Source organism: Papio anubis, chromosome 5 (assembly GCF_008728515.1).
Source record: "Papio anubis isolate 15944 chromosome 5, Panubis1.0, whole genome shotgun sequence".
In the NCBI taxonomy this organism is placed as follows: Eukaryota; Metazoa; Chordata; class Mammalia; order Primates; family Cercopithecidae; genus Papio; species Papio anubis.
The window spans coordinates 148,056,691-148,068,260 of NC_044980.1; positions in this window are offsets into that span (position 1 = coordinate 148,056,691).

The window sequence follows — 11,570 nt, forward strand, 5'->3', positions numbered from 1 at the left end:
TAACTATTAAAATTCAATTGCTATTAAGTTACAAGGTCTTTAACTGTTACACATTTACGTACTGGTTAAGGTGAGGAGCTTTCATTTATGTAACGGGATATAAACTGAGACCTTCAGCTTTTGATCAGTCAGCAGTGACATATGCCAATTTCCCTCTGGTTAGTTTTGGAGTTTGCTTTCATATTCTATTAAATAAGGTGACACATCTGGCCTATGATGTGACAGATGACCTTTGTGAAGATCATGGAGCCTAATAGATCATTTAACATGAGCAGCTCTGACACATGACTGAACTCCTTACGCCTTTGAAAAACATCATGCAAGTCAATGCCATGTTGAAGTCTGCTGTCATCTGCAATGAGTGTCCACAACTGCCATCGGCAGCTTTGAGAATTGTTACCAATGATGCTGAGACAGGGAGTGAAGCCACATTCCTGTAGAGAAGTCCAAATTCATCTCAGGGGAAGAAAACAAAATCTAGACCAGAAATCAAGGGATGTCAAAATAGCATTTTCCTTTCTTCTTGACCTTTCAGTACAATTATTATACTATATTATGACTCTCAGAGATTCTGACTCATAAATGAAGTAAAGCAATATAGCTTGCTCATATTTGAAACAAAGACACATCCAGTAAAACTTTGTTGAAGGAACGAGCGGCAAGTTGACTAGCTGATAATTGCTATGACTAGTATAGAAGTACACATCCTACTCACTGGTTCATTCACTTATGCATCCATTTAACAAATAGTTATTGAGTGCCAACCTTGAGCCAGGACCTAGACTAGGCACTGGGGTTCAGTGGTGAGTACAGACACTGTCCCTATTCTCATGGAACATACAACTAAACAGGGAAGAGGACTATTTATGAATCAAATAATCTCACAAGGAAATTAAAAATTGCAACTATGCTAAATGCTACAAAAGACAAGCACATGGTGCTTTAAGGCTTGAGCAAGGGATGTCAGGGAAGGCTTCCCTAAAGAGATGGTGGTTACGTTGTGCGCTAAGGGTGAACAGAAGTTAAAGATGGCGAAAGAGAAGTGACAGAAAAAGTCCCTCCAGAGAACAGTGTGTACCAAGGCTGCTTGAGGAGAGGAAGGAGGCTGGTGCTTTCTCAGGCTGGGAGAAGAGCAATATGGTATGGTGCTGTGCGAGGCTGGAGAGAAGAGGCCAGATTGTGCAGAGCCTTGTCATCCATATTCAAGTGTTTTGTTTTTAATCCCTAAACAGGAAGCCATTACAGAATTTAAGCAGGAGGATGACAGAATCAGATTTGAGTTCCAAAAAGATCATTCTGCCATATGAAGAATGAAAGGATTGGAAATGGAGGGAAAGGAAAAGGAGCTATTAGGGGTGATCAATTTCCACATTTCTAACTTGCATAACAATGGCTAATGAGGCTGTTCACTAAATCAGGGAACACTGGCAAAGGATCGTCTTTAGGGAGGAAGCCTATGAGTTTGGTAGGAACTATAGTTCTCCCATAAACTCTTGGGTATGTGGGTGTGTGGCTTATAAGAGAAGTCTAGAATAGAGACACAAAATAAAAAATTAGGAGGCACCTGTGTACATATATATAGTAATTGAAGGTAAATTACTGTGGTAGATAGAACAATAACCTCCCAAAGATGTCCATGTCCTAATTATCAGAACCCATGAATATGTTATTCTATTTGGGAAAGGGGAATTCAGATTGCTGATGGAATTAACATTGCTATTCAGCTGACTGTAAAGTAGGGACATTATCCTGGATTATCTGAGTGGTCATAGTGCAATCACAAGTGTCCTTAAATATGGGAGAGGGAAGCAGAGGAGTCAGTATTAGAGTGATGCAATGTGAGAAAAACTTAACCAGTCATTACTGGCTTGTAAAATGGAAGGGAGTCCCTAGCCAAGACTGGGGCAGCTCTAGAATCTGGAGAATACAAGAAATAGATTTTTCCCTAGAGTCTCCCAAAAGGAACACAACCACCCTGAAACCCTGATTTTAGCCTAGCTCAGTGAGACCCATTTCAGAATTCTGATCTCCAGAATTGTGAGATCATAAATTGGTGTCATTTTAAGCTATGAAGTTGTTGAATATTTGTTACAGCAGCAATAGGAAACTAATACAGTTACCTCGAAAAAAGTTAATGAGAGGGAGGGCCTAAAACTGAATGGAGGAATCCAACATGTAGTGGCTACATAAACACACAAATGAGACAGTGATGAAAGAGAGGAGGCAAACCAGGGGAATGGAGGGTTCTTGGAAGCAAGAGGAGAGAATCTTTCAAGAAAGAGGTCAAACCAGATGAGAAGTATTCATTGGACTGGTTTATAGGAGCTCACTAGTGGTGTCAGTGAGGGTTGTTTTGTTAGTGAGGGGTGCAGAGTCCAGATTGTGGTGGGATGTGGTGTGAGTGGAAGGTGGAGAGGCAAAGACAGAGACTATAGTCAACTCTTGGAAGAAATTTGCTTGTGCAGCGGAAGGAAAAATTACAATTAATTTGGAAGAAACTTGTTTCTGAAAGAACCTTGACACTATTGGCAATTTGGGTCAAATAATTCTTTGTTGTAAAGATACTCGTGTACATTGTAGGATGTTTAGCATTCTTGATGTCTACTCACTAGATGCCAGTAGGAATTTCCCCCTTGATTTGTGACAGCTAAAAATGTATCTAGACATTGTCAAATATCCCCTGGGAGGCAAAATGTGCCTGTTTGAGAAACATTGTTTTGGATACAAAACACAAGAATTCCCTGAGTTTGATTTTATCCAAGTACATCAAACTTATTTCTTCTAAAGTTTAAAAGGTCATCAAATGAGTAAGAAATAATTTGATTGGATCCTTTAAAGCTCACGTCTGTAGGAGCACATGATTCTTTGGGTATCTACTCTGAATTGATGCAAAGTGATTTTGTATAAGTGATATTGCATGCTCTCATATAAGGATCTGAAAAGTGAGAGTACAATGGACTCCAGGATATATTCAAAGATTGTTCTAATATGGCCTATGCCATTTAATCTAGATCAGTGGCTGCACAGTAATTGAACTGCATCGTTCCAAGAAGTTGCCTCTTACTCTGGTATCATTTGCCTACAAGAATTCTGATAGCATTATCTGAAATCTCAAAGCAGGTACCCATCAACTCATGTTAAAATATTTCACAGTGAAGAAAAATATGACGCAATGTCTGCATTCTGTGGTATGTTGATGTGACATTTTAGAAATTTAATGGGAAATACAGTCCAAACTTTGTTTCTGAGCTTTGAAGAAGAGGATTGCTTTTTTGATTGGGTGCATATGTTGAGTCTCAGAGGTGTGAAGACTATTTCTCATACCACCATTCTCAAAATCTTCTTTGTTGAATTGGCTTTTCAAGTGTGCCTCAGATGCTGAATTACGCGGAATTTGATTTATTTTATTGCCTTAATAATACGCTGTGTAGTTGGGGAGAAGGATATGGAGAAGGTCTTGTAAAGTAAATTAAAAGCAAACTTTCATGCTTGACCACACAGGTAAAAGTGAGAATAATTCAATTATGAGACATATGCTTTATTAGATGTCAATGTTCTCATTGTGGTTATTAAATTTTTTAGTATTTTAATAAGAGCATTTTCCTCCTAGCCTAGTTTTTCTATCCTTCTGATGCTGCTATAAAGTTATAGTTCAGACCTGGTGTCACCTCATTCTGGACACTAGTGCTACATTCAGCATTGTAGATTTTAAGCTATTCCTGGCAAAGTAAGTTGAACTATAAAGGCTTTAAACTTTTTTTATAATTATATTAGTAGTACATGAGTATCTTCTTATAAAAACTATGAACAATGAAACAAAATTAAAGTCTACATTGGTGTATCCTCTTCTTAATTCTACTCCTCTTTCCAGAGGCAGAAGCTTGCTACCGCTGGAGTTTATCTTTCTAAAGCTTTTTCCATTCATTTGCATATGTATGGGTACCTACCAAACTATGCTGATTTGCTTAGTGCAAGGCAAGTGGTTCCTTACACATATGAGGCTGAATTGTGACACTTTTTTCTATCACACAATGTGCCTTGAATATGATGTCATATTACATAGCATAGTTTCACTTCATTCCACATTATATGGTAGTATTAATGTAATGTATTTTTATTTAGGTATTCTGCCACTGATGGACATTTTGGTTAGTTAAAACTTTTTGACTTATAATCAAGGTTGCAGTGAACACCTTGTATACATTTCTTGTGCATGTGTAAAACATCTCCGTGGGATTGATATCTTCAAGTGGAATTTTAGAGTCAAAGAATAGACCCTTTAAATCCATTTAAATTGCTATTTTCAAAAGAGTAATCAATGTTATAAAATGTTCTGTGATTAAGAATAAGCAGATATATTAAACAAAAATAGAAAAACTTGGATCCACTTTATGAGAATAGATTCTGATGTTAAGCCAGTGTTTAACTTTTTAAAAAATAGACTTTATTGCTTTAAAGCAGTTTTAGGTTTGCAGCAAAATTCAGAGGAAATTACAGGGATCTTCCATATACCCCCTGCTTTCACACTTGCATAGCCTCCCCCATTGTGAACATCCTTCACCAGAGTGGTCCGTTTGTTACAGTTAATGAACCTGCATTGACACACCATAATCACCCAGAGTCCATAGTTTGCATTAGGGGTTACTCTTGGTGTTGTATGTTCTGTGGATTCGGTGCATAATGATATGTGTCTACAATTATATATCATACAGAGTAGTTTTGCTGCCTTAAAAATCCTCTCTGCTCCACCTATTCATCCCTCCCTCCCCTCAACCCCTGACAACCACTGATCTTTTTATTGTCTCCATAGTTTTGCCTTCTCCAGAATGTCACATAATTGGAGTCATATAGCATGTAGCTTTTCCAGATTGGCTTCTTTCACTTAGTAATATGTATTTAAGTTTACTCCGCATATTTTCAGGGCTTGATAGCTCATTTCTTTCGAATGCTGAATAATATTCCATTATAAGAATGAACCGCAGTTTATCTTTCGTCTACTGAAAGACATCTTGGTTGCTTCCAAGCTTTGGAAATTATAAATAAACCTGCTAAAAACATCTGTGTGCAGGTTTTTCTGTGACACAAGTTTAAACTCCTTTGAGTAAATATCAGGGAGTGAGATTAGTGGATCATATGATTAGAATATGTTTAGTTTTGTAAGGAACTGTCAAACTGTCTTCTAAAGTGACTACTAATTTGCATTCCCACTAGCAATGAATGAAAGTTCCTGTGGCTTCACATCCTCACTCAACAGCATTTGGTGTTGTCAGTGTTCTGGATCTGGGTCAATCTAATAGGTGAATAATGATATATATTATTATTATTATATTATTATTATATATAACAATGATATATTATTATCTTAATTTGCATTTTCCTGACAACATATAATGTACCGCATGTTTTCATATACCTGTTTGTCATCATATATCTTCTTTGGTGAAATGTCTGTTTAGATCTTTGGTTCGTTTTTTAAATTGGATTGTTTATTTTGTTATTGTTGAGTTTTAAGAGTTCTTAATATACTTTGGATAACAGTCCTTTATCAGGTATGTCTTCTGCAAATATTTTGTCCTAACCTGTGGTTTGTCTTCTCATTCTCTTCAGTGTTTTAACTTTATAAAATAATTTTTCGCTTATTTGAAATCAGATAAGAAAAGCCTATTAGAGGTTGAAAGAGAAATATAATACATAGCCTTTTAGGATATTAACATTGAACGTAGTAGAAATGTTAGGAGATACAGACTTGCCTAAGCTTTTGCCACCTTCTTGGGTCATTTAAATACTTTTTCCATAGTGGCATGAAGTGGTTTTCTTCTAGTTGCAAAAGAATTGCAACATGAGAACATGGATTTAGTTTGAGAATACCAAATTTGTGAGACCTGAAGTGATTTAATCCTTGGCAGAATGCGCTCAGCTTCTCATTTAAGAAAAATAATTAAAACAAACCGGAGGTGTTCATGCTTCTATCTGCTGGATTTAGAAGTTTCCCTATGGGAGAAAGTTATGCTTTAATGAAGAATTAGTTTAAGCTGGGTGGATTAAGTTGCTAAAATTCATTTCCATAGTAATTTAGCAAGGGAAAAAATTAAGATGTTGGCCACAGTTGCTATTAATTTGGCCTGAGCTGCAGATCCATGTGAACACCTCTGGGAAGAATAACACTCGTTTCAATGGATAATTTAGGCATTAAATGCCGAACTTGCACATAGTGTGTCCTCTAAATAATAAGTGCTTTTGCTTAGGAATTACATTTTAGTGTAAATGAACTGATCCCATAATTCACTTTAATTGTTCAATGACTTTATATTATTGTCTCCAACTTAGTTGTACTGTACCTCCTCTGTTTTAAGAAACAGTCTAAGTTTTAAGGGGAACACAAGCTTGAATAACATGATTCCTGGCCTTAAAGAGTTTTACATATGAATAGAAGAAAAATGAATATGTGAAACTTCTTATGACCAGAAAAAATAGTCAATTTTTACCACTTTTACAATTTTTTACCACTTCCTAATGTTTCACAATTTGATTTCTAAACAGTGTCATTTAACTTAGAGGAATTGTGATGGTTAATTTTATGTGTCAAGTTGAATAGAGTGTGGGGTGCCCAGATATTTGGTTGATATGGTTTGACTGTGTCCCCACCCAGATCTCATTTTGAATGGTAACTCCCACAATTCCACTTGTCATGGGAGGAACTCAGTAGGAGGTGATTGAATTATGGGGGTGGGTCTTTCCCGTGCTGTTCTTGTGATAGTGAATGATTCTCACGAGATCTGATGGTTTAAAAAAAAGGAATTTCCCTGCACAAGCTCTCTTCTCTTGTCTGCTGCCATGTGAGATGTGCCTTTCACCTTCTGCCACGATTGTGAGACCTCTCCAGCCACGTGGAACTGTAAGTCCAATAAACCTCTTTCTTTTGTAAATTGCCATTTCGGGTATGTCTTTATCAGCAGCATGAAGACAGACTAATATATTGGTTGAACATTATTTCTGGGTTTAGTTTGTGATGAGGTGTTTCCAGATGAGGTTGACATTTGAATCAGTAGACTGAGTAAGGCAGATTGTTCTCCCCAGTGTGGGTGGGCCTCATCAAATCCCTTGAGGGCCTGAACAGAACAAAACGATAGCAGAAGGGAGAATTTGTTCCCTCTGCCCTACTGTTGAGCTGTGACGTCGGTCTTCTTCTACCCTCAGACTAGAACTTACACCATTGGCACTCCTGGTTCTCAGACCTTTAGACTCAGATTGAACTTCACCACTATCTTTCCTGGGTGCTCAGCTTGCAGATGGAAGATCTTGGGACTTTTCAGCCTCCATAATTGCATAAGCCAATTTCTTAGAATAAATCTCGATTATCCATCTATCCATCCATCCATCCATCTCCTAGTGGTTCTATTTCTCTAAAGAACCCTTACTAATATAGAAATGGAAGCACTTCAATTTAAAGGATTATTTATTTAAAAAGAGACATTCAGAAGAAAAGGCAGTCTTGATATTAACACAATCTCAAGTTGCTGACAAGAATGGCAAATGTTTACTATTTCTTACCCCTATGTGTATAATTTCATCTGAGGATGTGAAATTGGGCAATGAAAGATCACTCAGATTGTATTAGCAGCACGTGCCAGGTCAATTTAGTTGAACATGCATAAGTCTAGATTGTCAGTAATAACCATGTCAGGGAAGAACTGTTGGAAAAACAAATAATCTTGTTGAGAGTTTTAAATAGTATTTAATGATTTTATGCATCTGCTATCTATATAGCAGATATTTCTATAGCATGAAGAAGGCTCAATTAAAACTTGTAATGAAGTAAGCAAATTCTCCTTAAAAAGAAAAAACACCAACCTGCATCAAAACCACAGATGATAAATATGGCAAGCATATTACATCATAGTTGGAGTGGCCAGGAAAATCACCAGCTTGATCATGGTAGAGTTGTGTCTCAATTTTTTCATTTGTAAAATACCCATAATAAAGCACCTGCCTCCTAGGATTGTGATAAAGATACCCTAGGTGAAGCTCTCTAGGTGAAGCTCTTAGAACAACACTTTGCATATTAAAAAACCCTCTACAGGCATTAAACAAATCTAGAAAATCTCATTAGGGCTTACAGACACTGTCTTATAGACATGACTGCTCTGAATTTCATTCCCAGAGTTCTCTCTGTCTCTTTGGTGATGTGCATTTATTGAAAACAGGAAACTTAGAAAATGAAAATTTTCTGGTTCAACTACTATGGAACTCTTCAGCCACATTGCTCTTATTCCCTCATAACTAGGTAATACAGTTTGGATATTTGTCTTTTCCAAATCTCATGTTGAAATGTAGTTCCCAATGTTGGAGGTGGGGCCTTATGGGTGGTGACTGGCTCATGGGAACAGATCCCTCATGAATAGTTAAGCACTATCCCTTTGGTGACAAGTGAGTTCTCACTCAGTGAGTTTGGACGAGATCTAGTTGTTTAAAAAAGCTTGGGACTTCCTTTTCTTCCTCTCTCTTGCTTCCTCTCTGGCCATGTGATGTGCCTCCTCTGATGTTGCCTTCCGCCATGAGTAAAAGCTCCCTGAGGCCTCACCAGAAGCCAAGAGGATGCTGGCACCATGCTTCCTGTACAGCCTGCAGAACTGTGAACCAATTAAACGTATTTTCTTTATAAATTACCCAGCATCAGGTATTTCTTTATAGCAATCCAAGAGCAGCCTAATATACCAGGTTCCCTTGAAAGTAGCTCAGAATCCTTGGGGTTAGGGAGGCTGGGGAGAGAAATGGGGGATTGTTGAAGGCCCACAACAGGCAGGTGGAGGACAGAGTTTGTGAGAGGTGGGGTCTTCCAGGCTTTAGCAAATCATGGGGAGTTACTGGGGGTTTTTAGAGTAACTCCTGGAAAGTGACCCTGGAATGGAGAGCTGAGCTTAGAGCTTCACCTTCTCTCAGTCCCTGAGAAGCTAACAGTGTGGCTAAGCATCACAGAAGATTTTCTCATTGACCAGCAATCCAGAGAAATGGCCTGGGCAGCTGGTCAGTAGTCTAGATTCTAGAATTGATTTAATATTCGTGTTGGTTAGTACTATAGGCACCACCTGATTCTACTTTCCCTTCTTATGAATGAGGAGACTGAGGCCCAGATTGGTAAATTGAGTTGCCCAAGGTCACCAACATGAGTATGGCAAAGCTGAGACTAAACAGTACGTCTCCTAACTCCACGTTTTGTGCTTATAGGACACATCTTTGAATGAAAGAGAGGGAAATGACTGAGAAAAAGCATGAGGGGAGAGGAGCCTTTGGTTTGACCTGTTTCCCCAGGTGTGTTGTACTAAAATTTCACATCATAAATAGTGATGCCTATTATTTTTCAAATGCTTACTATGTGATTAGCATTTCATGTGTATATTTTATTTAATCCTTATAACACTTCATGAGGTTGTTCATCACCATTATTGTTATCCCTAGTGAGGAAACTGAGGCATGGAGAGGGTCATGCAGCTAGTAAGTGACAGGGCCAAGACTAAAATAATGAGTATTGGCAAATCCTATATCATATGACCTTAAGTCTATTTTAAAAGACTCTTTGGAGAGAACCCTGCTCACTTCTCCACTCTGCGCTTCAGTTTGCACATCTGTAAAGTGATGGTATTGTTAACAGATGATCTCTAAGATCTCTGATGAAACTGCTGTTCTTTAATTCATTTTTCTAGTGTTTTGGCTACACACTCTGAGTCAAAGTTTTTCTAAGTACTTGTACCCTAAAGTTTGAGAACAAGTATGCAAGACTTTCTATTTATGACACAGTGAGGGTTAAACCACTTGGAATCAAAGGCTAAGAAGTTAAAAGGGCAGCCCTCAGTCATCCTGGGATGGTCACAAGCCTTCTAGAACTACTTTTCTAGGCCTCCTTCCACTTATTTTTGCTTTGATGGATGTTGATATTACCGTGTTCCTGCTTAAGTGTCTTGGTACCTCTATTTTGTTTTAGATTAAATGAGGTTTTAACAAGGTTTATGGGGTGATTCGCTTTCATTATAATAACAAATGGATTGAAAACATCCTTCTGTCTCTTTGGAATCCACCACAATTAGTGGATTATAATCCAGCTGGTGACAGAACGACAGGGCGCCAGGAGGCTATCAAAGAATGGGGGAAAAATGTAAAATTTCTTGTGATTTGTCAGCAAGGATGGAAAATCTGAGAAGTTTCAGAAAATGAATTCAAATCTGTGCCTTGATGGTTTGGCTTTCTAGAACAAATCCCTATAAATGTAAAGTGGGATTGGATTGGGGAGATAAGGTACCTGAAAAAACATTTCAAACTTTATGTTTCTGATGTATCACTGGTTGAGAGGCCAGAAAAGAAATTACATGTTTATGTTTATTCTTCTAAAACTCTAAATCGTGGAAATAAGTTGAGTAAGCATTTAGAATTTTAGAACTAGCAGGGTTTTCAGCATCAGAAAAAACTTGCAAGTTAAATCAGAGCATGGTTATCCCCTAGGCGGAGATGCTAATCTGGTACTAGGAATTCTGTTTCAAGTCTGTGGAACTCTCTAGGCAGGCAGGAATTTGGAATCTCAGTCCAAGGGGGCTAGACTCTGCTGCTTAGGGCAGATCCTCTCCAAAGGAAACAAGATCATTATCAAAACAAGAGAACAATTTCAGTTCCTGTTCCTGATTTCTGCTTAAGAGGAAAACAATTTGTAGAGTGAAGCTGATACTATCATGAGAAAAATGATGTGTCTTTCAACAAACCACCAATTGAACCTTTTAAAATAAATGACTTCAATAAAGAAGTTGAATGCAGGTCAATTTAGGGAATTAACTAATGACAAAAACAGAGATCACAGAAAGTGATACAGTCCTCAAGCTGACAGATTTGAGATGGAGGTTGCTGTATAGTTAAGTTGCATATGACATGGGTTAGCTACTCCATTCAGAGGGAAAATACAGCAGTCTTAAACTTCAGAAGGCTCAAAACTGAGAAGCCACAGCATGATAAGCCTCAAACTGACTTCTTGCCCTCGTTTTTCCAGTGGTCAGCTGTGTGATCTGGGCAAGCCTCTTCTCTTTAGCGACTTCATTTTCTTAATTTGTAAAATGGGGAATTTGGCTAACTCGTCATTTAGATTTCTTTCACTTTTTGTTTTCCATATTTTTACTTTAGCTTCAGTGTATGTTTGCTAGCAAAAATTGGAACAGAAATACATTTAAATTACTATATAATGTGTTTGCTGGCAAAAATAGGAACAAAATAAATTTTAATTGCAATTTAAATTTCAGACAATTGAATTTTCCCCAAACACTGAAGTTCATGGTTATCTCTCTCATCCCCAAACTCCAGAATGTCTGTGGCAGATATTCTTTATTGACACCTGTCAATATTCTAAACAGGGTTATTAGCTCTTTGAAGAGCAAGAATTGTACCTTATTTCATTTTACATCCTGAATGCTCAGTAGAGTCATTGCATATAGTTGGTACCTACCACTATGCTATAGTCTGAATGTTTGTTTCCACTCTCCTCCCCAAATTCATATGTTGAAATGCTAATCCTCAATGTGATGGTATCAAGAAGT